Source organism: Ovis aries, chromosome 14 (genome assembly GCF_016772045.2).
Source record: "Ovis aries strain OAR_USU_Benz2616 breed Rambouillet chromosome 14, ARS-UI_Ramb_v3.0, whole genome shotgun sequence".
NCBI classification, from domain to species: domain Eukaryota; kingdom Metazoa; phylum Chordata; class Mammalia; order Artiodactyla; family Bovidae; genus Ovis; species Ovis aries.
The window spans coordinates 38790425-38816902 of record NC_056067.1 but is presented as its reverse complement, the minus strand read 5'-3'; the positions used below and the strand labels follow the sequence as shown (position 1 = coordinate 38816902).

General features: G+C 39.9%; 1 protein-coding gene and 1 pseudogene across 4 annotated transcripts in view; both read right to left on the bottom strand.

Moving 5' to 3' along the window:
* The window catches only part of AP1G1 (adaptor related protein complex 1 subunit gamma 1), an 82229-nt gene extending 57039 nt beyond the window's left edge, over nt 1-25190 (bottom strand). For 2 of the 4 annotated variants that reach the window (XM_060398459.1, XM_060398461.1), the window contains exon 1: nt 24756-25190. The gene's annotated coding sequence lies outside the window, so the exon portion shown is untranslated. The remainder of the gene's footprint in view (nt 1-24755) is intronic. The other 2 variants (XM_004015118.5, XM_060398460.1) reach the window with 1 other exon arrangement.
* Nucleotides 987-25190, bottom strand: LOC114117968 (GEL complex subunit OPTI-like; annotated as a pseudogene).
* Nucleotides 25191-26478: the final 1288 nt, after the last annotated feature.

The following is a 26478-nucleotide window of genomic DNA, read 5'->3' as shown; positions in this document are numbered from 1 at the left end:
TATGAATGGCCAACAAGCATGTGAAAAGATGCAAATGTCATCAGTAAACAGAGAAATGTAAATTAAAACTATTAAGGAGATATCACTCTACACCCTTAGAATGCCTAAAATTTTAGGCAATAATATAGAACAAATGAACTTTCACACATTGCTCACGGGAATCTAAAATAGCTCAAATACTTTAGAAAACAGTTTGGCAATTTCATATAAAGTTAAATATACACTTAGCATATGATTCAGCAAATCCACTCAGTGTTTACCCACGAGAAATGAAAATATGTGTTCTCACCAACACATGATCAAAAATGTTCAAAGAAGTTTCATTTATAACTGCCCCAAACTGGAAACAACCCAAATGTTCATAAACAGGTAAAGCATGATTGGCATACCCACATAAAAGTATACTTGTCAGAATAAAACAGAACCAATACATAACCCACAAGGCTCTCAAAAACATTCTGCTGAGCAAAAGAAGTAAGACCAAGAGAGCACATATTGTATGATTTCACCTATATGAAACTTTTAAGAAAGACATGTCTCATCTACAATGACAGAAAAGAGATCACTGATTACCTGCGGGGACAGGGACCGGACTGGGCAGCAAGGAAATCTTTTGGGGTGATAGAAATGGATATATACACTTCTGAAATTCACCAAACTGTATACTTAAAATACATTTTATTTTATACATATTATTATATCTCCATGTTAATAAAAATTATAGAATTAGACAATCATTAGAATCACCTTTAGTACATATTAGCTGTGGAATCCTAAACCAATAATCTTCTATGTTGCTCTAATCTAATAAACTCGTAGGATATCCCACTCCAATCAGTTCACTATGGCATCAATCCTCAAGGTAAGGATGGTACGTTAGGAATTCAGAAAAGTTCCCTAGGTATTGATAAGCTCTGGCATACCGGCCCTCTTAAGACTGTGTGTCCTAAACTATGCAAAGCTACCTGTATAACACCCTTTGGTCATTTTTTTTTTTCTCAATTAAAGATCTGATTTATTCAAGCATCTGAAAACATTCTAAAATGAAAACTGTTATCAGATGCTGCCTGTACTGTGCTACAGGCCATGCACATGAAATGCCCATGATTGGTAGTTTAAAAACTCTGCACCTGATGGAGAAGGAAGATAATTTAATGTTTCATCCAGATCCAGAGGTGCAGCAAATTAAAGGACAGCTCCAATCGGCAAACAGATATCTCACAACGGTCTCCAAGAAGAAACAGTTGGCAATAGACAGTTCAAAAGTGCTTCTCCAAAAGGTGGATGGTTCTCTCACGTTTCTGGCTGCAACCCTTGCAGAAGACACTGACACCCAACACACTGACTTTCAGTCCAGGAAACATAGGTCTTCCTGGTTCCACGTGGCTGGGGAGCCCCTACCAATCATGCTTCTGTGCTGTGACTAAGAGGGTCCTCTGGGCTGGGCAGGGAGCAAGTGGGGCCGTGCACCATCAGTCACAGTGGACGGCAGTGCAGAAGACGATCCAGAGGACCATGAACAAGCTAAACCATGTCATAAACCCTTCTTCTGTGAGCACCCATGTGCCGCGATAGTCTTCCTCGTCTATCTGCAGGTAGTTGCTGAAGTAGAGGTACACGACACCCACGTTGATCAGGCAGAACCCAGCTATTCCCAAGAAACCTCGCAATGGGAACACTCCCCAACACTTAGCTGTGGACACCTAAGATCACAGCAGTGACCCGTCAGAACCAGTAGATCACATCTAAAAATTCATCCTTGTCTCCCCAGGCCATGAAGCTCGGCAGCACCTTGCTCCAGACAGAGACTTTAAGGGCCCCATTGGCCTGCTACGGCTGAGACGGCTCCTCCTGCTGCTGCCCAGGGCTCATCCTCCCAACACGCCACCCGTGCCGGGCCTGGGGCACCTGGGCTGATCTAAAAGGGATCTGGAGTCGCGGGTCACAGAGCAGGGGTTGGCAGTGGAAGCAACAGACCCAGCGGATCAGTTCAGCGGCGCCCCTTCGGCTGCCTGCACTTGGCTAAACCCATTTTGTCACTTTTTAATAGAACTATTTGAGGGTTTAATGTCTGTAGTTTACAAAGCACTTTTATGGTTATTATCTTCATTACTTCATTTGTCCCTTACGTCATTTTAAAATAAGGATGGAAAATCACTATCCTCACTTTGCCTTTGAGGAAACTTGGTCTCAGAGCAACTATTCAACCTGCTTAAGGTCACAAAGCTGGCAAGTGACAGAGCTAGGCACTTGAACCTGGTATTAAGATGCAAAAAGTTCTTCCCAGTACTTCAAAAATAAATATTGTATCTATGTGAAATTATATGATTGCTAGGATTTGTTTTAAAATACTCCCAGGGTGGAGAAGGAAATGGCAACCCACCCCAGTAATCTTGCCTATAGAAGTCCACGGGCAGAAGAGCCTGGCAGGCTGCAGTCCATGGGGCTACACAACTGAACGTGCATGCATGAGGAAGGTGGAAGGAGATGGGGTGACAGCAATAACCAAATAGAACTAAAATAAATACATAAAATGTTCCTCTCAGGAGGAAAAACATCGAGGAAAGAGGACAGGAGGGGGTAAAAATGAAACAAAATGGGCAGGTGTTGATTACTGATAAAGGTATATGATGAATACATGATAATACATTATATTATTCTCTATTTTCTTGTGTATTAGAAATTGTTCCTCACCTTTAGAAAGCTTTCTAAAAATCAAAAAGCTTCAACAAGGCATCTAAATCCTTAAAATTTTCACAATAAAAAAATATTAATAGAGGTCCATTTAAAGAACTACTACTTTCACAATAATCATAAATATCAATGACTTTAGGACAAAATAAAATTTAAAGGTAAGCAAAACCAATGTACTATATACATACTTTCAACACAGTAAAATAAACTAAGAAAAGCATAAAGGTATTACAGCTCTGAAAGCTCAAGAACCAAATGTAAAATCAGGTGTTGACCGTCTAAAGCCCAGTAACTGCATTTTCAAAAAGAATCTTATTTACTGTTAACCTTAACTTGGTGTGTGGGGAACAAGAGACATCTAAAATCAATCAAGGGCTTCCCTGGTGGCTCAGTGGTAAAGAATCTGCCTGCCAATGCAGGAGACAGGTTCAACCCTGATCCAGGAAGATCCCACATGCCGCGGAGCAACTAAGCCCGTGCACCACAACTATAGAGCCTGTGTTCTCGAGCCTGGGAACTGCAGCTACCGAAGCCCTTGCTCCCTAGAGCCTGTGCACAGCAACAAAAGAAGCGTCTGCAAGAGAAGGCTGTCCACCACAATGAGAGAGGAGCCCCCGTTCTCTGCAACTAGAGAAAAGCCCGTGCAGCAACGAAGACCCAGCAAAGCCAAATAAAGAAAGAAATTTAAAAAATAATTAAAAAGAAATAAATAAAACCACTTTTAAAAAATCTATATCAATGGTAATACTCTGCTAGTAAGTAACTTCTCTCTAGAAGACCTCTACAAAGCAAACAAAGACTATCAGAAAAAGCCTAAATCTAGTCCCAAAATATGGGGGAAATCACAGAAGTTTAAGACAGCTGACAGAAAAACAAGTTACCTTAAGCAACTTCTCAGCTATCAGCCTCAGAGTCACAGAAATATAGTTCATGCCACTAGCTTTTTTCTTTAGTACTTTTTTTTTTTTGCTGCATCGTGAGGCATATGGAATCTCAGTTCCCCAGCCAGGGATGGTCCCTTGCATTAGAACTGTGGAGTCTTAACCACTGGACCACCAGGGAAGTCTCAATGCCCCTAGCTTTGTAGGAGGAAACGGAGGATTCAGGATGTTAACTACCTCGTATGAGGTCACAGAATTAGTCACTAGCCTTACTCATGTCTCATGATTCCCCCATTCAGCACTCTTCCTCCAATACCAGGCTGCCTCTAGCTTAGAGAAACACAAGATTTTTTTTTCTTTGGGCTGTGACAACTTACTACTACTTGGTTTCTTTCTGTATCACAAGAAAATATCTTAATAGGTGTCAACTGAAAAAACGCACAACCTAAAAAGTTGAGAATTATGTTTTATTCGGGAAATTACCAAAGACCATAGTTCAGGGCTTCCCTGGTGGCTCCGATGGTGAAGAGTCTGCCTGCAGTGCAGGAGACCCAAGTTCAATCCCTGGGTTGGGAAGACGCCCTGGAGAAGGCAATGGCACCCCACTCCAGTACTCTTGCCTGGAAAATCCCATGGACAGAGGAGCCTGGTGGGCTGCAGTCCATGGGGTCATGAAGAGTCAGACACGACTGAGTGACCTCACTTTCACTTTTCACTTTCATGCACTGGAGAAGGAAATGGCAACCCACTCCAGTGTTCTTGCCTGGAGAATCCCAGGGACAGAGGAGCCTGGTGGGCTGCCATCTGTGGGGTCGCACAGAGTCAGACACAACTGAAGCGACTTAGCAGCAGCATAGCTCAGGGCTTCCCTGGTGGCTCAGATGGTGAAAAGTCTGCCTGCAGTGCAGGAGACCCTGGGTCGGGAAGACCCCTTGGAGAAGGAAATGGCAACCCACTCCTGTATTCTTGCCTCGAAAATCCCAGGGACAGAGAAGCCTGGCAGGCTGTAGTCCACAGGGTTGCAAAGAGTGGACATGACTGAGCAACTTCAGTTTCACTAAAGGCCAAGGATACAGACAACTCAGAGGGAACCTTCCAAAGCGATAAGGGAGGAGCCAGGACATATGAGTTCTGACCAGCAGGATGGGCAAAAAAACCAAAAACATGTAATCAAACGAATATCACAAGATGACTGCTAATCACAAAAACCAGACGTCTCAAGTTAATGATTTTAGTGCTTTTCTGTGTATGTGAAAATCCCAGACTCCGGGTTTATTGAAGTCATTCCTTTGATCCGCATCTTATCTGCCAGTATTCTCTCTTCTCCATCCTGAATTCCCTTTAGGGTACACCACCAGATGGCTGCAGTAGCAGCAGCGGCTGATGGCTTGATGGCAGGCAACACTTGTTTACTGAAACTTTTTTTTTTTTTGGTTTACACAGGCATGTAAAGTAAAAAGTAAAGGGTTTAGTATATTTCAGAATATATTCTAAGAACAAAACTAAACAAAAAATTCTGGTTCCAGTGAAAATGGGAGTAAACAACACTCCATGGAGTCCTGCCTCTCTCTCCTTCTGAATGCAACTATAAATCCTAGAAAAAACACATGTCACAGCTACCTGAGGACTCTGCAAAGCAAATGACAGTGAGCAGGCTAGAGAAAGCAAGAAGAATTTGAAGCTACATCAAACTGGCAAGAAGCTGTCATTTTCCTCCAGTCGCCCAGCTTGTACCCAAAGGCAGCCCCAAATCTGGAAGTGCTCAGTGGGTACAGAGAAGAAGTTCTAAGAAAAACCCTCTCCTTCTGGTCCAAGGAGCAGGAAAAGAAAGATAAATGACAAAGGAAGAAATTCTGTTTTGTGTCTTCCTTCCCTCTCCCCTGCCCCGGGGTAATACCGCTGGTGGCTGCTGCAAAAAAGCAATGGCAGTACCTCCAGGCAGGCACCTAAAAACTGGAAAAGGGAAACTCCTCTCGACCAGAGGAGCTGAGACCCTGCGAGCATGCAGTAATCTCTCCCTATCCTCTCACTGCTTGATGTGAATTCACCAAGAAAATACAACAATTCCAATTGCAAACATACTTAACAATAGTGTTAAAAAATATATGAGACAAAAACTGACAGATACGAAAGGAAAAATAAACAATTCCTCAATTATAGTTAAGAGACTTCACCATGTTCTCCAAGGATAAAACAAAAAAATTGAATGACATTGTCAACTAACTGGATCTAACGAATATCTACAGAACACCCCAACCAACAACAGAATATACATTCTTCTTAATCACAGAACATTCACCAAGACAGACTGTGTCCTAGACCTATTTGGGGGGAAAAGTTAGGGAATTCCACAGTAGTACAATGATTAATACTTGGCGCTTTCACTGTCTGGGGTTCAATTGCTGGCTGGAGAACTGAGATCCCACAAGCCACACAGCCAAAAAAAAAAAAAAAGTTAATAAAGTTAAACAAATGGAAATTAAAAAAAAAAATAAAGCCTCTGACCATAATGGAATTAAACTAGAAATCAATAACAGAAAGCTAACTGGAAAACTCTCCATCTACCTCGAAATTAAATAATACATTCCCAAATAATCCATGGGTGAAAGAGGAAGTATGAAGGAAAATTAGTAAATATACCAAATTGAACAGAAACATAAACACACACCAAAATCTGAGGTATACACTAAAGCAGTGGTTAATGGGAAATGTATAGCATTAAGGACTTACATGTCAACAATCTAACAACTAAGGTTCTACTTCAAAAAAAACTAGAAGGAATTCCCTGGCAGTCCAGTGGTTAGGACTCCTTACTTTCACTGCTGAGGGCATGGGTTCAATCCCTGGTCAACCCTGGTCAGGTAAGTGAAGTGAAAGTCACTCAGTCATGTCCAACTCTTTGCAACCCCATGGACTATACAATCCATGGAATTCTCTAGGCCAGAATACTAGGGTGGGTAGCCATTCCCTTCTCTAGGGGATCTTCCCAACCCAGGGATCAAACCCAGGTCTCCCGCATTGCGGGCAGATTCTTTACCAGCTGAGTCACAAGAGAAGCCCAAGAATACTGGCGTGGGTAGCCCATCCCTTCTCCAGCGGATCTGCCAGACCCAGGAATCGAACCGAGGTCTCTTACATTGCAGGCAGATTCTTTACCTACTGAACTATCAGGGAAGCCCCCCAAAAATGGAACGCTTTATGAATTTGTGTGTCAGGGAGCTAAAAAGTAAATAACCCAAAAGAACTAGAAAAAAGTAAATAAACAATACACAAATCAATGAAATTAAAAACAAAAAAAAAAGTCAATGAAGCCAAAAGCTTGTTGTGAGAAATGATCAATGAAACTGATAAACCTCTGGCCAGACAATAAGAGAAACAATACAAATTACCGATACTAGGAATGAAAGGAGATATTACGACAAATGTTAAAAGGATAATTAGGTATTAGTATGAACAACTTAATGCACATCACAACTGAACATGCACATGCAAAAAGAGAAGGAAAAAAAACTGAACCTTGACCTAACTCTCACACCTTATTAACTCAAAATGGATCCTAGATCTAAATATAAAACATACAACTATAAAACTTTTAGAGGACATAGGCGTAAACCTTCATGACCTAGGGTTAGGCAGAGTTCTTGGCTGTTATACCAAAAGCACAATCCATAAAAGAAAAAAAATGATAAAATTGGATTTTATAAAAAATACAAACTTTTACACTATGAAAAACACTGTTAAGGGAATGAAAAGACAAGTTACCGACTGGGATATGTGCAAATCACGTATCAACAAGGGACATGTCTTTATCTAGAACACAGACACAATTCTCGAAACAGTTAAACTAACTGAATTTTTTAAAACAGGCAAAAAACTAAAATAAATACTTTACCGAAAAGCTATAAGAATAGTAAATAAGCTTATTTAAAAGATGCTCAACTACATTAAGCATTAGAAAAATACCAATTAAAACCACAAGATAACTTTCTTGCCTGGGAAATCCCACAGACAGATGAGCCTGGCAGGCTACAGCCCGTGGGGTCACAAGAGTCGAACACGACTTAAAGATTTAACAGCAACAAAATACACCTATTGAAATGGCTAAAACACCAAGTGCTGGAGAGGATGCAAAGCAAATGGACTCTCTTTCACACATTGCTGGAAGGCAAGCAAAATGGCACTGCCACTCTGGAAAACAACTTGACAGTTTCGTATAAACTTACAACATACACTTACCATATGACCCAGCAACTCTACATCTAGAAATTTATCGTAGAAAAACGGGGCTTATGAGGGACAGGGAACTAATAGGGGCTCTATTGAGCTAACCTCCACAGAGGTATCAAGCCGTCTAGAAAGGAGATCCTGAGTGCCAGGTTGAAAGGGAGTGCTTTTCAAACCCAGGCAGTTCAAAAAGGGTGCCTGTCAAGCTATAGCCATTTTGGACTTCTAAACAAGTGAACTGAGACTACAAGAGAGGGTAATGCTTTAAATACGTGGAGAAGGACAAGGACAAATCTTTGAGAACTTGTATTTCTCTTTATTTCTACCTTAGATATGCAAGAAGGTCTATTCTAAATATTCCAGCCATTTCAAATCCTACAAAAGAGAAAAACAAAATGTCATGTCTAGTGTTTTGGCCAAAGCACCCAAAGGAGGGAGTCACACCACAGGAACTATGCACTGGAAGCAACAGTAATTAAAGTCAAAGAATTACAAGTAAAGGAAAAATTATTGCAAGAGAACTGGGCCCAGTAAGCTAGCCTCTCCTCTCGCCTGCTCCCCAAGTCTTCTTACATTAATAAACCTTAGTGACTATGGTTTTATATTTTGAATAAGAAATTTCTTAAATCATTCAAACAAAAACTCTTAACATGTTGAATATCCCTCAGACACAGTTTCTATAAAGAAAAAAACATATTTAAAAGAAATGTTAGGGACAAAACAGTGAAAAGAAGATCCTAGTACTTAACCACCCTTGTTGGCCCAACTACCTACAGCAAGCCACTTGACTTCTCTAAGCCTCTCTTCCAGCAGTAAAATAAGGGTATTGAATAAATATGAATACTGAAAACTGAAAAATTAAAAAATAAAGAGTACTGAATCAGCTTTAAAAATCTATGAGAACAAATATTTAATGACCACACTATGTATCATTCTATTTTCAGTCTGTCAATTTTAAAAGCATCATTCTGTACAAATCAAAGGTAGCCTCAATTGACTGCTTGTACAGTCAGGCAATTCTGTACAAGGAAAAACTAAGTTAAGCCAAACTAATAATGAGCAAAATATTATATACTATATTTAACACTAAGTTTGAGAATTCTGAACTGAGAAAGCAGCAAGATCAAGAGTCTTAAAACAGAAAATGAACAACAACAAAAGCTGAATAGCTGAAGGCCCGTTTATAAAACAGAGAATACAATATCATAAACAACATCAACACATCGACATAAGCATCATTTAAATCCATTTCAAAATGGAAAGGGAAAATGTAAAAAATACAGAATCAGAAGTTAGCTTGATGTACCTCTTCTTTTTCCTCCTTGTTCAATTCACTTAGTCACATTACCCCAGAGATGACCTAAGTAACAGGGAAACATGTTATACCAGTAAGTGCCAATCACTCATTCAACAAATATTTGCTGAGCCTTTGCTATGCCAGGCATTGTAATAGGACTGGCAAGGACATAGCCTCTATCCTTAAGATCTCAAAGTCTACTGAAGAAAACAGATTTTTAAATTCCAGCCACATAATAAAAGGGAAAAATTGCTAATCAATGACAGAACACTGTATTTATGATAAGCCAAATATTGTCATGGCCAAACTAACTCAACATATTTAGACTTTTTTTTCTTTTGTGAGCGATTTCTGGATCAAACAAACCCTAAATCCCACACATATATAGAAAGAGATTTGTAGCACAGTCGTTTATCCACTCAGTCGTCTCTGACTCATTCGCAACCCCATGGACTGTAGTCTGGCAGACTCCTTTGTCCATGGAATTTTCCAGGCAAGAATACTGAAGTGAGTTACATTTCCTGCTCCAGGGGATCTTCCTGATTGAGGGATCAAACCCTCATCTCCTGCATCTCCTGCACTGACAGGTAGATTTCTCAACACTAAGCCACCTGGGAAGCCCCTATGGAGCACAGTACCAGTACTCATTCAAAACCTTTAGGGGAGAACTGAAAATTTTCTGGATTTTAGAAAGGTAATATAGTACCTACACAATACGTCTTAATTTGCCCATTAGGTCTGGAGCATCTGTTGTATTATCTAACAATATTTCTGCAGTATCATATAACGATACTCATACCAAGGAGAGAACTAAATACTACAAACAGCCTTGCATCTGGTCAGATCAAACTTTAACATCAAAAGAATTATGAAGAACATCTTTGGCAATTTCAGAACTGATAAGAGATGATGTACCCTTATTCAATGCCCCATCACTGTTTAAAACAATGTAAAATTACCTAGGTTTATACGCCAGCTCCACAACTTATTAGCTGTGTCCTTGTGTAAATGTCTTAACCTCTCAGAATTCAGTTTCCTCGTCTATAAAACGGGGAGAGTATCTACCTCAATGGATTGTTACAAGAAACAAACCAGAATACACATAAAAGTCTTAGCAAAGTGTCTAGCTCATAGTAATCACTGAAGGAATGTTGACTACATGAACAAATCATCCCTGAATGAAATAATCGAGTAAAAACAAGTCGCAGAAAGTCACACAGCATTAATATTTATAAAAGTTTAAAAGACATGAAAGTATGCACTCTTTAGATCTACTACAAAAATGCAGTAGGAGTATATGTGTAACTGGGGACTGCCCTGGGGGTCCCGTGGCTAAGACTCTGTGCTCCCATTGCAGGGGCCTGGGTTCAATCCCTGGTCAGGGAACCAGATCCTACATCCTACAACCAAGACCTGGGGCAGCCAAATAAATAAATATTAAAAAAAAAAGAAGAAGAAGAAAAGAGTACATGTATAGCTGAAATCACTCTGCTGTACACCTAACACATGCCTCAACTGTGAAAATGCAGTAAAAGAATAAGAATGTGTACGCGAAAGACAATCATCTGGGAAAGAGGGGAACCTGACTGGGGTAGTATTACACAGGAAGCTTCAGCTATACTGGTGGTATTTTACTTCTTGGACTAGGCAGTAGGTAAATGAATGTTTATTATTATTTTCCATGGGCTTCCCTGGTGGCTCAGAGGTTAAAGCATCTGCCTGGAATGTGGGAGACCCAGGTTCGATCCCTGGGTTGGGAAGATCCCCTGGAGAAGGAAATGGCACCCCACTCCAGTACTCTTGCCTGGAGAATCCCATGGAGGGAGGAGCCTGGTAGGCTACAGTCCATGGGGTCGCAAAGAGTCGGACACGACAGAGCGACTTCACTTTCACGTGCTTTATATCTGAAATATTTCTGAAAATTAGATCCAAATACATCCGTGTATTAGATATATGTAATGAATGCTGTAGACCACATTACCTACTTTAATTACAATGTAGAAGATTTCCTTATTTTTTCAAAGTGTTTACTTGCTTTTCAAAATACTCAAAAACCTCAACATATAACAACTTAAACGTCTATCATAAAAAACAATAACTCTATCCTTTAAAATAAAAACTTGGTAAAAATATAATGTATAGTAATGACTCAGCTATACAGTATAGAACATAGATGAGAATCCAAAACACATTTTTATAATCTCATGCAGCCAACAGAGAGATTCACATCGACACATATCGACCCAGAACATCTCCTTTATTTACAGGTTCTTATTCAGCTTTTTCCAGAACAGAACAAATTAGAAAACTGGAGGAAAAACTGAAAAGAGTGGGAGCCAGGAGAAAGTTGTTTTGGGAAAGGACACCGATGATAGTTAAAATGTCACCTAACAGGGGAAGAAAGAACAAAAACGGGTGCAAAACAAACAAACAAAACTTACATCTAACAGAAGCAAGCATTCAAAAGCACAAGAGCAAGATTCATAAATTCTGGAGATCTGCTGTAACAATACTGTGCCTATACAATATTATATTGTGCAACTGAAAGTTTGTCAAGAGGACAGCTCTTGCTGTATTCTAAAAAACACACAAATATTCTAAAAATTTCACAATCTAAAAAACAGCTTGTGCCCTTTACCGATTTCTCTTATTAAAAATTATAGATGATTAATCAAAAAGGAAAAGACCAAATCACTGATAAATCTCTACCTTTGACTTCCACAATAACTACCTTGATTTACAGCTTTTTAAAAAAAATCCCAAATTAAAGCATTTATCTTATACACACTTAAGACACACACAGAGTCTGAGGATACTTAGTGTGTCAGTAAAGTCTTCAACTCTCCCTGAAGTCCTAAGAATATTAACAAGTTAAAAATAGTACCATATTCAGTTTTTTAAAATAAGGCCCTGGCTCATCAAGGAATGGCTCATAAAGAACATTTAACATTTAAAGCAGTAGAAAAAAACTGAATATAAAGTTATATCCTAACTCATCAAATTATATACATTGTTGTTTAGTCACTAAATTGTGCCCAACTCTTCGCAACCCCATGGACTGTGATCTGCCAGGCTCCTCTGTCCATGGGATTTCCCAGACAAGAAAACTGGAGTGGGTTGCCATTTCCTTCTCCAGGGGATCTTCCCAATCCAGGGATCGAACCCAACTCTCCTGCACTGGCAGGTGGATTTTTTACCACTGAGCCACAAGGGAAGCCCAAGTTATACATTAAATATGTACAATTTTGTGTATATCTCATAAAGCTGCTCTAAAAACTAAAGGTAACAGTTACATGAAAATAAAACAGTATCTATGGAATAACCAATTTCTGAAAATTATATAGTTCAAATACTGTCCACTCTCATTCGTTTAACTTCCTGATCCATCAAAGACTGAGAAAGATATATTTAAGTCTGTTACCATGATTATGTTTTTGTCAATTTCTCTTTGTACGTCTAACACATTTAGTATTTCAATGGTTTCAGTCAATGCCTAAACATCCACGTGTTATATGTACATGATTATACATGTTTTCAAAATAAAATGTCCCTCTTTGTCATGTTTTTAAAAACTAAAAGTAAAAAGTAAAACACTTATTAGGACAAGGATGAAAAGCAAACACAAAAAAATTAAGTCTGATTTATTAAGGAACAGGAGCTGTGGATAAATGTATTCTATTTAATTAATGGTTATTTGATAAATAAGGATGAAAACAGAAAAAAAAGGAAGTATGAAATTCACTTTGGAAAAATCTCTATCCAAAATGGTAAAACAAAATTGGGTTTTGAAGCTTAAAACTAAATTAGTATTATTTTACATATCAAAGTAATCAAAACTATAAATGCTTCATATAGAAAAGAAAAATTTAAATAGTTAGAAGAGACCAGGGGAAAAAAAGACAGGAAATGTTCCAATTCACCTAAATCTTACCCCTGAAGTGGAGAAAATACTTTCCAAAATTTCCACAAAACCCTTTGTGGGATAAAACCATCAATACCATCTCCAAGCCATGATCACCTCTTTTTTTTTTCTCTGAAATACCTTTTTTTCCCACTCACATATAAGCTCCCTAAAGCCTGATTCTTCATTATTTTATTAATCCTTATATTCCCCTTGCCTTGAAGAGTAGGAACTGAATACTGCATTTATTGAATTCTAAAGAGTAGAAGACCCTTATTTAAAGAAAATGTACTTGTCCTTTCCAGAGAATACAAAATAAAGTGCACTGGATACTCACTAACAGCTATAGAAAAGGCATCAGGTCTTAACCCAGTCCTCTATTCTATCTACTTGGTTAACTCTCTTCCCACTTCTGACCTCACACTCCCTGGCTGTGAGCGCTGAGCTGACAGCCAACAGTCAAATACATAAAGGGTGGGACTCCCACTGCTATCTGATCCTGCTTCCTCTAAACTTAAAGGTATCTGAGCTCTAAATCTAAAAAGAAACCCCAAATTAAAAGTGATTTTTCAATATGAAAATTATCTCCTTTTCTAGCCACCCACTATACTTGAAATCTTTCTTGATAAACAGTAAGAAAAGAAATTAAGATTTCTGTTAACTTTACCACCAATCACAGACTTGTAAGTATGGCTGAAAGTGCTCAAGGGACCCAAATTAACACTGGGCAAAACCCTCCAAAAGAAGTTGCCTTGCTTTCTCTCTCACACTCTCCATATGACCTATACTTTCAAATTACACTCCACACAAAACCCTTATTTCAGATTTTTATCTCATATGTCTATTTGAATTGCTTTCGTATATTTAAAACTTGCAAAACTACCATGACCAAAATAGTAAGAAAGTTTAATAGTAAGAAACTTAAACCAAACTAATCAACAGTATTATGCTTCAATCAGACTTTTACTTTACAATTTATCTTACAGACACTGCTGCTGCTAAGCTGCTTCAGTCATTTCCGACTCTGTGCGACCCCATAGACAGCAGCCCACCAGGCTCCCCCATCCCTGGGATTCTCCAGGCAAGAACACTGGAGTGGGTTGCCATTTCCTTCTCAAGTGCACGAAAGTGAAAAAGTGAAAGTGAAGTCACGCAGTTGTGTCCGACTCTATGTGACCCCATGGACTGTAGCCTACCAGGCTCCTCTGCCCATGGGACTTTCCAGGCAAGAGTACTGGAGTGGGATGCCATTTCCCTCTCCAATACAGACACTATCTGTCATTAATCTGACTTAGCTGGGCTCTCTCACTGTCTGTGTCTTTGTGGTTTTCTTTCTTTGGGGTAAAGTGGGCAGGGAGGGGAAAGCAGCACACATCTCTTTCTCCTGTATGAAGAAATGAGTTCATAGAAAGGAGCTGTTCTACAGAGTGAAGAAAAAGGGGTGGCCAGTGTTAATACACCACTGTTTGAATAGAAGAGATTAAATCTGGGGATAAGTATTTTGGTCTCTGGAGAGGCAAAACACCCTTGCCGGACAGGGACAGTTCTTTCAAGTTTGGCCTTGGCCTAGAATGATAAAACACTCAAGCCCATCCAACTTTATAGGATCTGGTTTCAAGCTCACAGTGCAACTTTCTGATTATTAATCACCTTCTGAAGCACCGTGCCTCCCAAACACCTCCATACAAGGAACAGAGGACCCCACAAAGTAGATACAGGTAATTCAATAGAAAAGTGCAACCCCTTATGAATTACAACACTGTTATCCTAACTTACACATCAGTGAGTCTGATCAGGATGAATCATTCCTAGGTGAAATACTAAAATGGAATTTCTGGATCTTCAAGGGGAAGGCTGTGAAATGTGTGACCACATTAGGATATTACCATACTCTGTCTAAGCAGTCACCTGGTATCCCTCTATGAGATCTTAAGCTCAACTGTCCCTCAACTGTGTTATAAGAATCTTCTTTTAGGCTTAATTATTCATAAGAAAAACTCACCAAACCTGAGATTTTAAAATTAGATATATATAAATGTAAGTATGTCTACTGAACAATTCAGTCATCCTAATTCACGTGAAAAGTAATAAAGCCCAAATAAACAATGACAGATGAACATGATCAATTTGACACAAATAAAATAAAAAGCAAATTTTCACTCTTAACCCTAATATTAGCAAAGATATACCATAGAGGCCTCAATTATCAAAAACGGTCACAAAATGCTTCAAATAAAATCTTAATTTTTTTAAAGATAAGCTTTGGACATGGAACAACAGACTGGTTCCAAACAGGAAAAGGAGTACATCAAGGCTGTATACTGTCACCCTGCTTATTTAGCTTATATGCAGAGTACATAATGAGAAACGCTGAGCTGGAAGAAGCACAAGCTGGAATCAAGGTTGCCGGGAGAAATATCAATAACCTCAGATATGCAGATGACACCACCCTTATGGCAGAAAGTGAAGAGGAACTAAAAAGCTTCTTGATGAAAGAGGAGAGTGAAAAGGTTGGCTTAAAGCTCAACATTCAGAAAACGAAGATCATGGCACCTGGTCCCATCACTTCATGGGAAATAGATGGGGAAACAGTGGAAACAGTGTTAGACTTTATTTTGGGGGGCTCCAAAATCTCTGCAGATGGTGACTGCAGCCATGAAGTTAAAAGACACTTACTCCTTGGAAAGAAAGTTATGACCAACCTAGATAGCATATTCAAAAGCAGAGACACGACTGCCAACAAAGGTCCGTCTAGTCAAGGCTATGGTTTTTCCAGTAAAATATGTATGGATGTGAGAGTTGGACTGTGAAGAAGGCTGAGTGCTGAAGAATTGATGCTTTTGAACTGTGGTGTTGGAAAAGACTCTTGAGAGTCTCTTGGACTGCAAGAAGATCCAACCAGTCCATTCTAAAGGAGATCAGTCTTGGGTGTTCTTTGGAAGGAATGATCCTAAAGCTGAAACTCCAGTACTTTGGCCACCTCATGCAAAGAGTTGACTCACTGGAAAAGACTCTGATGCTGGGAGGGACTGGAGGCAGGAGGAAAAGGGGACGACAGAGGATGAGATGGCTGGATGGCATCATCAACTCGATGGACGTGAGTTTGAGTGAACTCAGGGAGTTGGTGATGGACAGGGAGGCCTGGAGTGCTGCGATTCATGGGGTTGCAAAGAGTTGGACACGACTGAGCAACTGAACTGAACTGAACTGAACTGAAAGGTTAAGATGTACTCTCATATGAAATGCTGGGCTGGATGAAGCACAAGCTGGAATCAAGATTGCTGGGAGAAATATCAATAACCTCAGATACGCAGATGACACCACCCTTATGGCAGAAAGCAAAGAGGAACTAAAGAGCCTCTTGATGAAAGTGAAAGAGGAGAGTGAAAAAGTTGGCTTAAAGCTCAGCATTCAGAAAACGAAGATCATGGCATCCAGTCCCATCACTTCATGGGAAATAGATGGGGAAACAGTGGAAACAGTGACAGACTTTATTTGGGGGGGCTCCAAAATCACTGTAGATGGTGACTGCAGCCATGAAGTTAAAAGACGCTTACTCCTTGGAAGGAAAGTTATGACCAACCTAGACAACATATTAAAAAGCAGAGACATTACTTTGCCAACAAAGGTCTGTCTAGTCAAAGCTATGGTTTTGCCAGTAGTCATGTATGGGTGTGAGAGTTGCACTGTAAAGAAAGCTGAGCACCAAAGAACTGATGCTCTTGAATTGTGGTGTTGGAGAAGACTCTTGAGAGTCTCTTGGACTGCAAGAAGATTCAACCAGTCCATCTCAAAGGAAATCAGTCCTGAATATTCATTGGAAGGACTGATACTGAAGCTGAAACTCCAATACTTTGGCCACCTGATGCAAAGAACTGACTCCCTGGAAAAGATCCTGATGATGGGAAAGATTGAAGGCAAGAGAAGGGGACAACAGAGGATGAGATGGTTAGATGACATCACCGACTTGATGGACACAAGTTTGAGCAAGCTCTGGGAGTTGGTGATGGACAGGGAGGCCTGGCGTGCTGCAGTCCATGGGGTCGCAAAGAGTGAGACACGACTGAGTGACTGCACTGAATTGAACTGAAAGGGTAAGATAAATCTTAAGGGAGATATCTGTACCTCATGTGAATATAGGTGCTTTAACTTCCACATATTTTGATAGCTTTCATATAATGAACATGCATAATTTGAGAATTCTTGCTTTAAAGATTCAAATTAACAAAAACCGCAAGAATGGATAAATAAAGCAAAACTGCAAACTTTCAAAATAAAGAGATGGCACTCATCCTAAAAGAACAGAGTCACAGTTATCTATGGGCACTTTTCTACAGATGACTTTATAAAATATGAGAAAGTAACTTAATACTAAGACAACAAACTTTCCCTAGCATATTCTTCACGAATCCAAGTTCTGTTCATTTGAGATAGCCAAGAAGTGGGTGGGGCGGAGAAGCACCGGTCTATAGGAAATGAAAGACTCATTTTTAACCTATGTTTGACATTAGTTAGAAATGGCGGGGGGGGGGGGGGGGGGGGGGCAGGGTTGAAGTCCCACTGATAAGAGAGTCAAAAACTGTAAAATATCTAGGAATAAATTTAGCAAGAAAGGTACATGAACTAGATGAAGACAACTATTAAATCTATGAAATCTTTACTGAAGAAACTAAAATAAGACCTCAATAAATGGAAACATAGTAATATGGAAAAGTTATCATTTTAAAATGTCAGGCTTTCCAAAATTAATACATGAATATAGTGCAATTTGAAACACTGACTTGGCTTTTTTGAGGCTTTCTGAACTCAACAGAATTATATTCAACCAATACAGATAAGAATAAATATTTATGAATAGTCAAAAAAACTGAAAAGTACAGTGACAGGAGCTCTTCTTAACAGAGCATAACTTTCTATATAAAGCTACGATATTCAAAACAGTAAAATAATGGTACAGGAAGAGTCAAACAGCACATCCAGAAATAGAGCAGACATATATGGGAACTTAACAGATGATAAGGCAGCACTTAATTCATTGAAGAAAAGATGGCTTATTTAGTCTGGACACAGCTGGCTCTCTATACAAAAGAAAATCATATAAGACCCCTTACTTTGTATCAGATAAAATTTAACTCTAGATTAATAAGTTCATGTGTTATACAACAAAGAATTAATATACCGTAAGATGTTCCTGCAAGATAGGAGAAAAAGAAAAATGAAGCAAGGGCACGAACAGGCAATTCACAGTAAAGGAATCCAAAAGACCACAAAGCATATTAAAAGAGACTAGCTTCAGCAGTAATCAAGGAAGTTAAAATTAAGACAAAACTGAGAAGACATTTAGCAACTGGCAGACCAGCAAAAATAAAATTAAGTAATGTCACCTAAAGATGTGACATTATGGAGAACCCACTGCTGGTGGAGATGGAAATTACGACAACCTACTAAAAGAGTAATCTGGCAACAGTAACGCTGAAAATATAACTCCTTTAACTCAGAAATCCCACCCAAGAGATTCGACTCTGTAGAAATAAGAGCAACAGCAAATACAGAGACGTGTCAAAGGATGTCTCGTGCACTACTGTTTGTAGCGGAAAAATCTAGAAACAGCCTAAATGTATACAAGAAAATGAGAAAACTATGTAGAGTACATCCACACTGTGAGACATAATAGGGTTTCCTTTTCTTAACTGGAAGATACTCGCAATGCCATGTTGGCTTCTGCTGTAAAACAGCATGACTCAACTGTGAGTACACATGTACCTCCTCCCTCTTGAGCCTCCCTCCCACCCTTCCATCCCACCCCTCTAAAAACAAGGTAGCATCACACTTACTGACCGTGATGTGTTGAGAAAAGTTTCAGTTACAGAGTAACATAAAAAGTATGATCGCCCCTTCGCAAAAGCGAAGCACCCCATGTATGTGCACTGATGTATATACAGTACTGAACCAAGCAGGGAGAGATACTGAAGTATACTCAAAACCCGGTAAAACGGTTGGGGAGTAGTAACAAAGCGGTTGGGGAAATGAACAGTTCTTTTCTCAAGTGTGTCTTTAGTTTTTTTTTAATTTATTACAGTGGACATCTATTGTTTTCTAAACAGATTAAGAACTTTTTAAAAAACGCCTCAGCACTGTTAAAGTAGAGTCTTCAAAAACAGTAGGAAAGTCAATAAGAAATCACTAAACTATCAACATATTCCCATTTTGAGGAAAAAGACTGAAGTTCTCAGCTTACTATTAGCCCCCTGAGCATAATGAATTACATAACAGGTATTCAAAAGAAAGAAAAAAGATGGCAGGCAGAGCAAATTTCTTTGCTGTCACTTGAAATTTCGGCATAACAAAGGGTCTGAGTAAATTACAAGTAGAAAAGGAAAATATCCATTTTGGAATTAAATATCTAAATAATATTTCCAAAGACACACAGATAAGGTTTTGTATATATTCTAAATCTGAAAATAAATTTCAATAACATCAACTCTATCAGTCACAAGTAAATGACCTGCAGTAAACTCCTATGAGCTTCCCATGTGGCTCAGTGGATAAAGAATCTGCCTGCTACAGAGGAGACACAAGAGACTTGAGTCTGACCCCTGGGTGGGGAAGATCCCCTGAAGGAAGGGCATGGCAACCCACTCCAGTATTCCTGCCTGGAGAATCCCAAGGACAGAGGAGCCTGGCAGGCTGCAGTCCATGGGGTCACAGAGTCGGACTCGGCTGAAGGACTCTGCATGCACACATGTGATATGTACCAGGGATGCCATAAATTAGATGGTTCTTGTCCTTTGAAGATCAGAACAAGTAAACAATTCCACAAACATTAAAAAAAAAAAAAAAAAAAACACCCAACTACAATCCTTTGCCTGGGGTAGAGAGGAAGAAAAAATAGATTCACTAGTTGGAAAGGAGAAAGAAAAGCATTCCAGGTATAAGCAGAACAGGTATAATGAATGAAAGAACACTTAAGTATTCAAGGAACAACAAAAGTTCAGTGTGCGTAAATAAAATAACACAACCAAATGATAGTAGAGTCAAATTATAAGCAACTTCCTCATTCTACTTTCTTAAATAATGAACGCCATTTATTAAACTTTCACCGTGTAAAGCTTCTAAAGAAAATACAGTGCCCATGCCTTCACTGACAGAAATACACATTTTTAAAGGTCACATACATTGATTGAATACTAACAAACAGAAAGGAGTCCCAGGTGGCTCACTGGTAAAGAACCCACCTGCCAACAGAGAAGACAAAACAGACACAAGTTCAATCCCTTCGTCAGGAAGATTCCCTGGAGTAGGAAATGGCAGCTCACTCCAGTATTCTTGCCTGGAAAATTAATTCCATGGACAGAGGAGCCTGACAGGTTTCAGTCCATGGTGTGGCAAAGAGTCACAACTGAGCGACTATCAGAAAAAGAGGCTCTTCCTTCTTCTTTTGTTTCTTGGTTTTTTGTGGTTTTTTTTGGCCACACCATGACGCATCCAGGATCTTGGTTCCCCAACAAGGGACTGGACCCAAGCCTCCTGCAGTGCAATCAAAGAGTCTTAACCACTGGTCCACTAGGGAAATCCCAAGGCTCTTTCTTCTTACAATAGTTTTCCTTCAATATTCAGACCCCAAAAGCCCTAACAATAACTACAAAGATTCAATTAACTCTACACAGTGTACCTGTTTCTTCATTAGTTTCCCCATCCATCTCAAACCAGTATTTTCACCATATTTTAAAAGTATCACGTTTTCAAAAATTTCAAAAAGTGGGAAAGGAATCTCTTGTGTAGACTTTAGAAAGGAATTTAAAAAATTAACTTCCCTTCTTCTCTTTAGCTTGAAACTGAACAATTTCCCAAGAGTGAGGTTTAGCAAGCAAAAACTAAACTGAGATGTAAAAACACTAGTGGAACTTCTTTTGAGTTGTACTGTGATGATTTACAAAAGTTAAATCTTGTGATCAAATAGTGTACACCATCTGTGCTGTGACAGTCTTAATTTTAACCCAAACATTGACAAGGAGACTACAAATGTTTTACATCTCCAAAGATTAATAAGTACATGTCCTTCTCATATTTGCTCTTTCTAAGAATCTATAACATTAATCTCAAAGCCAGACAAGCTGCACAGCCTAGGATGCTCAGCCCAACACAATCAGCTACACATGCAAACTGGAGTGAGCAAAGCAACGGATTATCAGGTTACACTGTGACTGGTGCACTGTAACAACAAAGAAAGGGGGGTGAAAACTACTTGCCTTTAAGATGTCTTTAATTATTAATAAAGTACAAAGGTCACATATGTTTTCTTCATCTTTTAAAAAAAATCCTTTTTCTTTCTAAGCCTGTTTTTCACTGGCAACATTTATAACTCATTAATTTTCTTCTCCAATAGTTTGAGTAGTTCAAAACAAAACCCCACCAAAAAAGGCTAAACTTCAAAGTACCTAGTAAAAAAGCATTTCTCATTTTAATCATATTATCCTAACCTTTGCCCTTTTTGTACAAAAGTGTTAGTTAATACTGACTCAACAAGTTTGGCAAGTGTGGGGGTTTTTTTTTCTTCCACTTCTGGACCCTTCAAACTCTGACAAGAGATTGTTCTAGTGACCAGAATTCATAGCAAATTAAGTATTTTCAATGACTCCTTCAGTGAAGAAAAACCTTATTTATGTACTTTAAATGCAGAAATGATGCCTTTACTGAAACAAAATTTTCTATACAAAAAGGCAAATGAAAGAATCCTAATACTTTTTGCCAAAAATGACTTTCAAAACCTGTAAGCCAACAAATACAAGCGCTTACATAAATCTATACGTTCTCTTAATTTTAAAACTGCTTACTACTTTAATGGGCTTCCCTGGTGGCTCAGGTGGTAAAGAATTCGCCTGCAATGCAGGAGACTTGGGTTTGGTCCCTGGGTCGGGAAGATCCCCTGGAGAAGGGAATGGTTACCCACTCCAGTATTCTTGCCTGGAGAATTCCACAGACAGAGGAGCCTGGCGGGCTAGTTGATGGGGTAGCAAACAGTCGAACACTACTGAGCAACAAACACATAGCAACTGTAACATCATCCTGCATGAAAGAAACTGAACAAGTAACAAAAGGATGAAAGTCAAAATCAAGAACTGGAAACAATTCATAAAGGAAGACTGAAAGACAAGCACCTAAAACAGATAAAACAAGTTGCTGCAGGTTGAAAAAAGGTAATAGTTTTACACTTTCTGAAGCTGAATCCAAATTAGTTTTAAAGTTTTGATATCAATTACATCATGCTGTATACACAAAATTTTTAAATCCTCATCAAATGCGAATAAGGAGATTAAGCATTTTGATAATCTGTTTTGGTATGTGTTTTCCCAATTCCATTTTTTTAATTAAAAATAATCTTTTGGAAAATATTCCTTCAACTTTTTCAATCTGCATAGTATTATTACTAATCACATAAAAACATAAGTTTTTGTTTTTGCACACGACTAATCTCGACTCAAGACCACTTTTAAAAATAAATAGTATGATGAAATATCACCAAAACATTGCTGACAATTTTCGTACTTTATATTTTCACTCTAAAATTCATCTTCAAATCTAGAACTGCTGTCAGTGAAACAAATCAAAGAACAAGCAACTGCTCCAAAAGAAATTAAGGTTTCCTAAACAATGTTTATTTCAAGTATGGAACCCCAACAATCCCTTAGACCAAGTAGACATTCAAGTATGATCACTCGAAAGTGCACTAAAATAAACACTTATCATTTGCAAGGCAAAAGGATGCTTTCTCCAACTGCATGCAAACTACCCAAGAATGAATGACGTTTAAATAGCAGTACTTAATACCCTGAAATGAACTAAGTTAACACCCATCTGATAGCTCTCCCAATATTTAATATTGGGAGTATTTGATAGTGTAACTCAGAAATGAACATTTCAGTAGCAACTACAAGGGTATACTCAGTATATGAGTGCTGCTGTGTTTAGTCACTCAGTCGTGTCCAACTCTTTGCAACCCACCAGGCTCCTCTGCCCATGGGGATTCTCCAAGGCAAGAATACTGGAGTGGGTTGCCATTTCCTCCTCCAAGGAATCTTCCCAACCCAGGGATCGAACCCAGGTCTCCCGAATGGCGGGCAGATTCTTGACCATCTGAGCACCAGGGAAGCCCACATATATGAGTGAGGATTCCATTTATCTTGTTAGACAGCCCTTTAAACCAAAATGAGACTCCATGGCTTTAAAGTAAATATACAAACAGTAAATAAAACATTTTTGGAAAGTCTCCTGAAAACAAATACCAAGAACACTATTTACAATGAAACATTCTTGACTAGTACAGGAATTTATCTACCTGATAATAACCTGATAAGAATAATGCACTTATACAGGAATTAGGATTTCAAGTATTGAAAGATTTGGTCAAGTTCAAGTTATAAATTTAAGTTTCAGCAGTCACTAGGGTACCATCTCAAATAATTTACATCTCTCTTTTGCAGATGTGAAAACCCAGGCTGAGGTGAAACAGAGGTGACTCAGTCACACTCATCTAACTTGAATTATAGGAAATAATCAGTGAATTACAGTGAAATGCTTTTTATTCAAGTATACTATACTGCAAACATACCTCAAGAATAGAATGAAAGTGGTGAAATTATGGGTCTGGAGAGTCTATATTTTTAAAGCAAAGGTTAAAGCATATACAGTATGATAAGCATTATGGGGAACAGTAAAAGTGAATATCTAAAATTCAACTATCCCCAGAAAAATAACATACAAGAAGTCAATCCAAGTATTTTTCCGGAGTTAATCAGCGAAGAACACTACTGTACAAACCACTTGAAAGTTAAAATCACTAAGAAATCTTCACTCCTCTCTTCTGTTAACTAATCCCTACAGTATCTAAAAAAGGTTACTTTCCCTTCTACCAATGTCAGACTAAGATCCTTTTTCAGAGGCAGACTGCCCTGGGCAGGGATACACAGCATTAAGAAAAATATGTTAAGTGTCCAAAAGTACCCAGAAGCTACGTGTTCAGCCCAAGAAGGGATGAGAAAATACAAATGAGAAAATATTTGACAGCCTCTTCCTACCACCTTCCCCCCAAAAACCCTTTACTCAGCTTTATAAACACGTACTGTTGAAGCACACTCTTGAGCGAGTGGTTCGACGAATCTCCTACACCAAACCCTAACTGAGAAACACAACCAACGGTCCCGACTCTGTCAAGCCGCCAAGAAAATCGGGAGAATTATTAATAACTGATGCCTGCAGGATTAGGACTTTGAGAGAAGGGTAACCAATGCATTCACAGGTGAGTTTAAGAAAAAGACGGGGGGAACCCCAGAAAATTGGGAAAGAAGTTGGTTGGAAGGTTAGAGAGAGGCGAGGCCGACGTCCAGTTCAAAGAGAACGGCAATGCGGATGCAGACAACGATTAACTAACCGAGCATTTGGAAATACAGAAGAGAGTTTCACGAAAGACCTGACTAGGATGCAAGATACAAGAACACTGATACGTGGCAAACAGAAGACACGCGGAGGTGGGACCCGCCCCGCTAACCCCAGGCTCTCTCAATGAGTCCTCAAAGGAGGAGTGCAGCCTGAGAAAGTCAATGGGTGCAAGGAGGCCCGTACCGGCCGGGCAACGCCATAACACAGACGCAGCCGCGTGCGGAGCCTCCGGGTCTGAGGCCTCGGGGCTGGCCCTCAAGAAGTATGAACAACCCTTGTGCTCCCGGCCCCTCCTGGCCCAGTCTCTGTCCTCTCTTCTCACCCTCCACGATCTGGGACCGGACCCCTGGGATAGACAGGAAACTTCCGGCCGAGAGCTCCCGGCAGGCAAAGAGTAAAACAAGAAGTATTCTCTTCGCGCCGCGACTGACACTCACCGGCCCGAAACCTCGAATGAAACCAGCAGCTCCGGGGGCGGTGGCAGCAGTGGCAGCAGGAACCGAACATCCAAAATGGCGGCTCCCTCGGCCTCACCACCGCTACTGCAGGCGGAGGGATCTTAGGTGGGAAGGAGTTTTTAACTAACTTTGCACACTATCACAGAAACTTAGGGCCCTATCTCTCTCTGCTTGTCGGTCCCGCGTTCCCAGACTGCAACTTCTCTTGCTTCCCCTCTCCTATTATCCAAGAATTCGGACCCCACCGAGGACTATTTGCCAAGGAGGAGGTGACTGCTCCTGGAAGAGCGACGCAAAGCGTAGCAAGAATCGGGGCTGTCACTGATGACGCGAGACGCCGCTGCCGAGTCACCGCTGCGGAGAGTCTGAGCGAGAAAGATCCGGTGGACCCCAGAGCCCACGAACATTGGTTCCGCCTGCGGTGGGGTGGGAGCTGGGCTGCCAGGAAGTGGCGGGGCCACCTGAAAAGGGTGGGGCTAGCAAGGTAGCGGAGGAAATGGGGAGGAGAAGCAGGTAGAGGCGGAGAATACTGAGCCTGGCCGAGCTGGTCCTGATCCACCAGAACCCCAAATTCTTACCTATCACTTTTCAGACCTTAGCTTTCTGTGTAGGTTAACTTTAGGATCATGCTCCAAGTAGTCTTGGATTCTGAAGTTTTATGTCATCTTTGCAACACATTTTATAAAAATAGAGGATGTCACAGAAGAATGGATTTCAAGCACACTATCACCTGTCAACCTTTGGCATTGAACAAGACATTTAGATTCTCTGGGTCTCAGTTTCCTCATTGTAAAAAGAGAAAATTTGTGTTCAGTTCAGTCGCTCAGTTGTGTCCGACTCCGTGACCCCATGAATTGCAGCACCCCAGGCCTCCCTGTCCATCACCAATTCCTGGAGTTCACTCAGACTCACGTCCGTGGAGTCAGTGATGCCATCCAGCCATCTCATCCTCTGTCGTCCCCTTCTCTTCCTGCTCCCAATCCCTCCCAGCATCAGTCTTTTCCAATGAGTCAACTTTTCGCATGAGGTGGTCAAAGTACCAGAGTTTCAGCTTTAACATCATTCCTTCCAAAGAACACCCAGGGCTGATCTCCCTTAGAATGGACTGGTTGGATCTCCTTGCAGTCCAAGGGACTTCAAGAGTCTTCTCCAACACCACAGTTCAAAAGCATCACTTCTTTGGTGCTCAGCTTTCTTCACAGTCCAACTCTCACATCCATACATGACCACCGGAAAAACCATAGCCTTGACTAGATGGACATTTGTTGGCAAAGTCATGTCTCTGCTTTTTAATATGTTGTCTAGGTTGGTCATAACTTTCCTTCCAAGGAGTAAGTGTCTTTTAATTTCATGGCTGCAATCAACATCTGCAGTGATTTTGGAGCCCCCAAAAATAAAGTCTGACACTGTTTCCGCTGTTTCCCCATCTATTTCCCATGAAGTGATGGGACCGGATGCCACGATCTTCATTTTCTGAATGTTGAGCATTAAGCCAACCTTTTCACTCTCCTCTTTCACTTTCATCAAGAGCTTTTTAGTTCCTTTTCACCTTCTGCCATAAGGGTGATGTCATTTGCATGTCTGAGG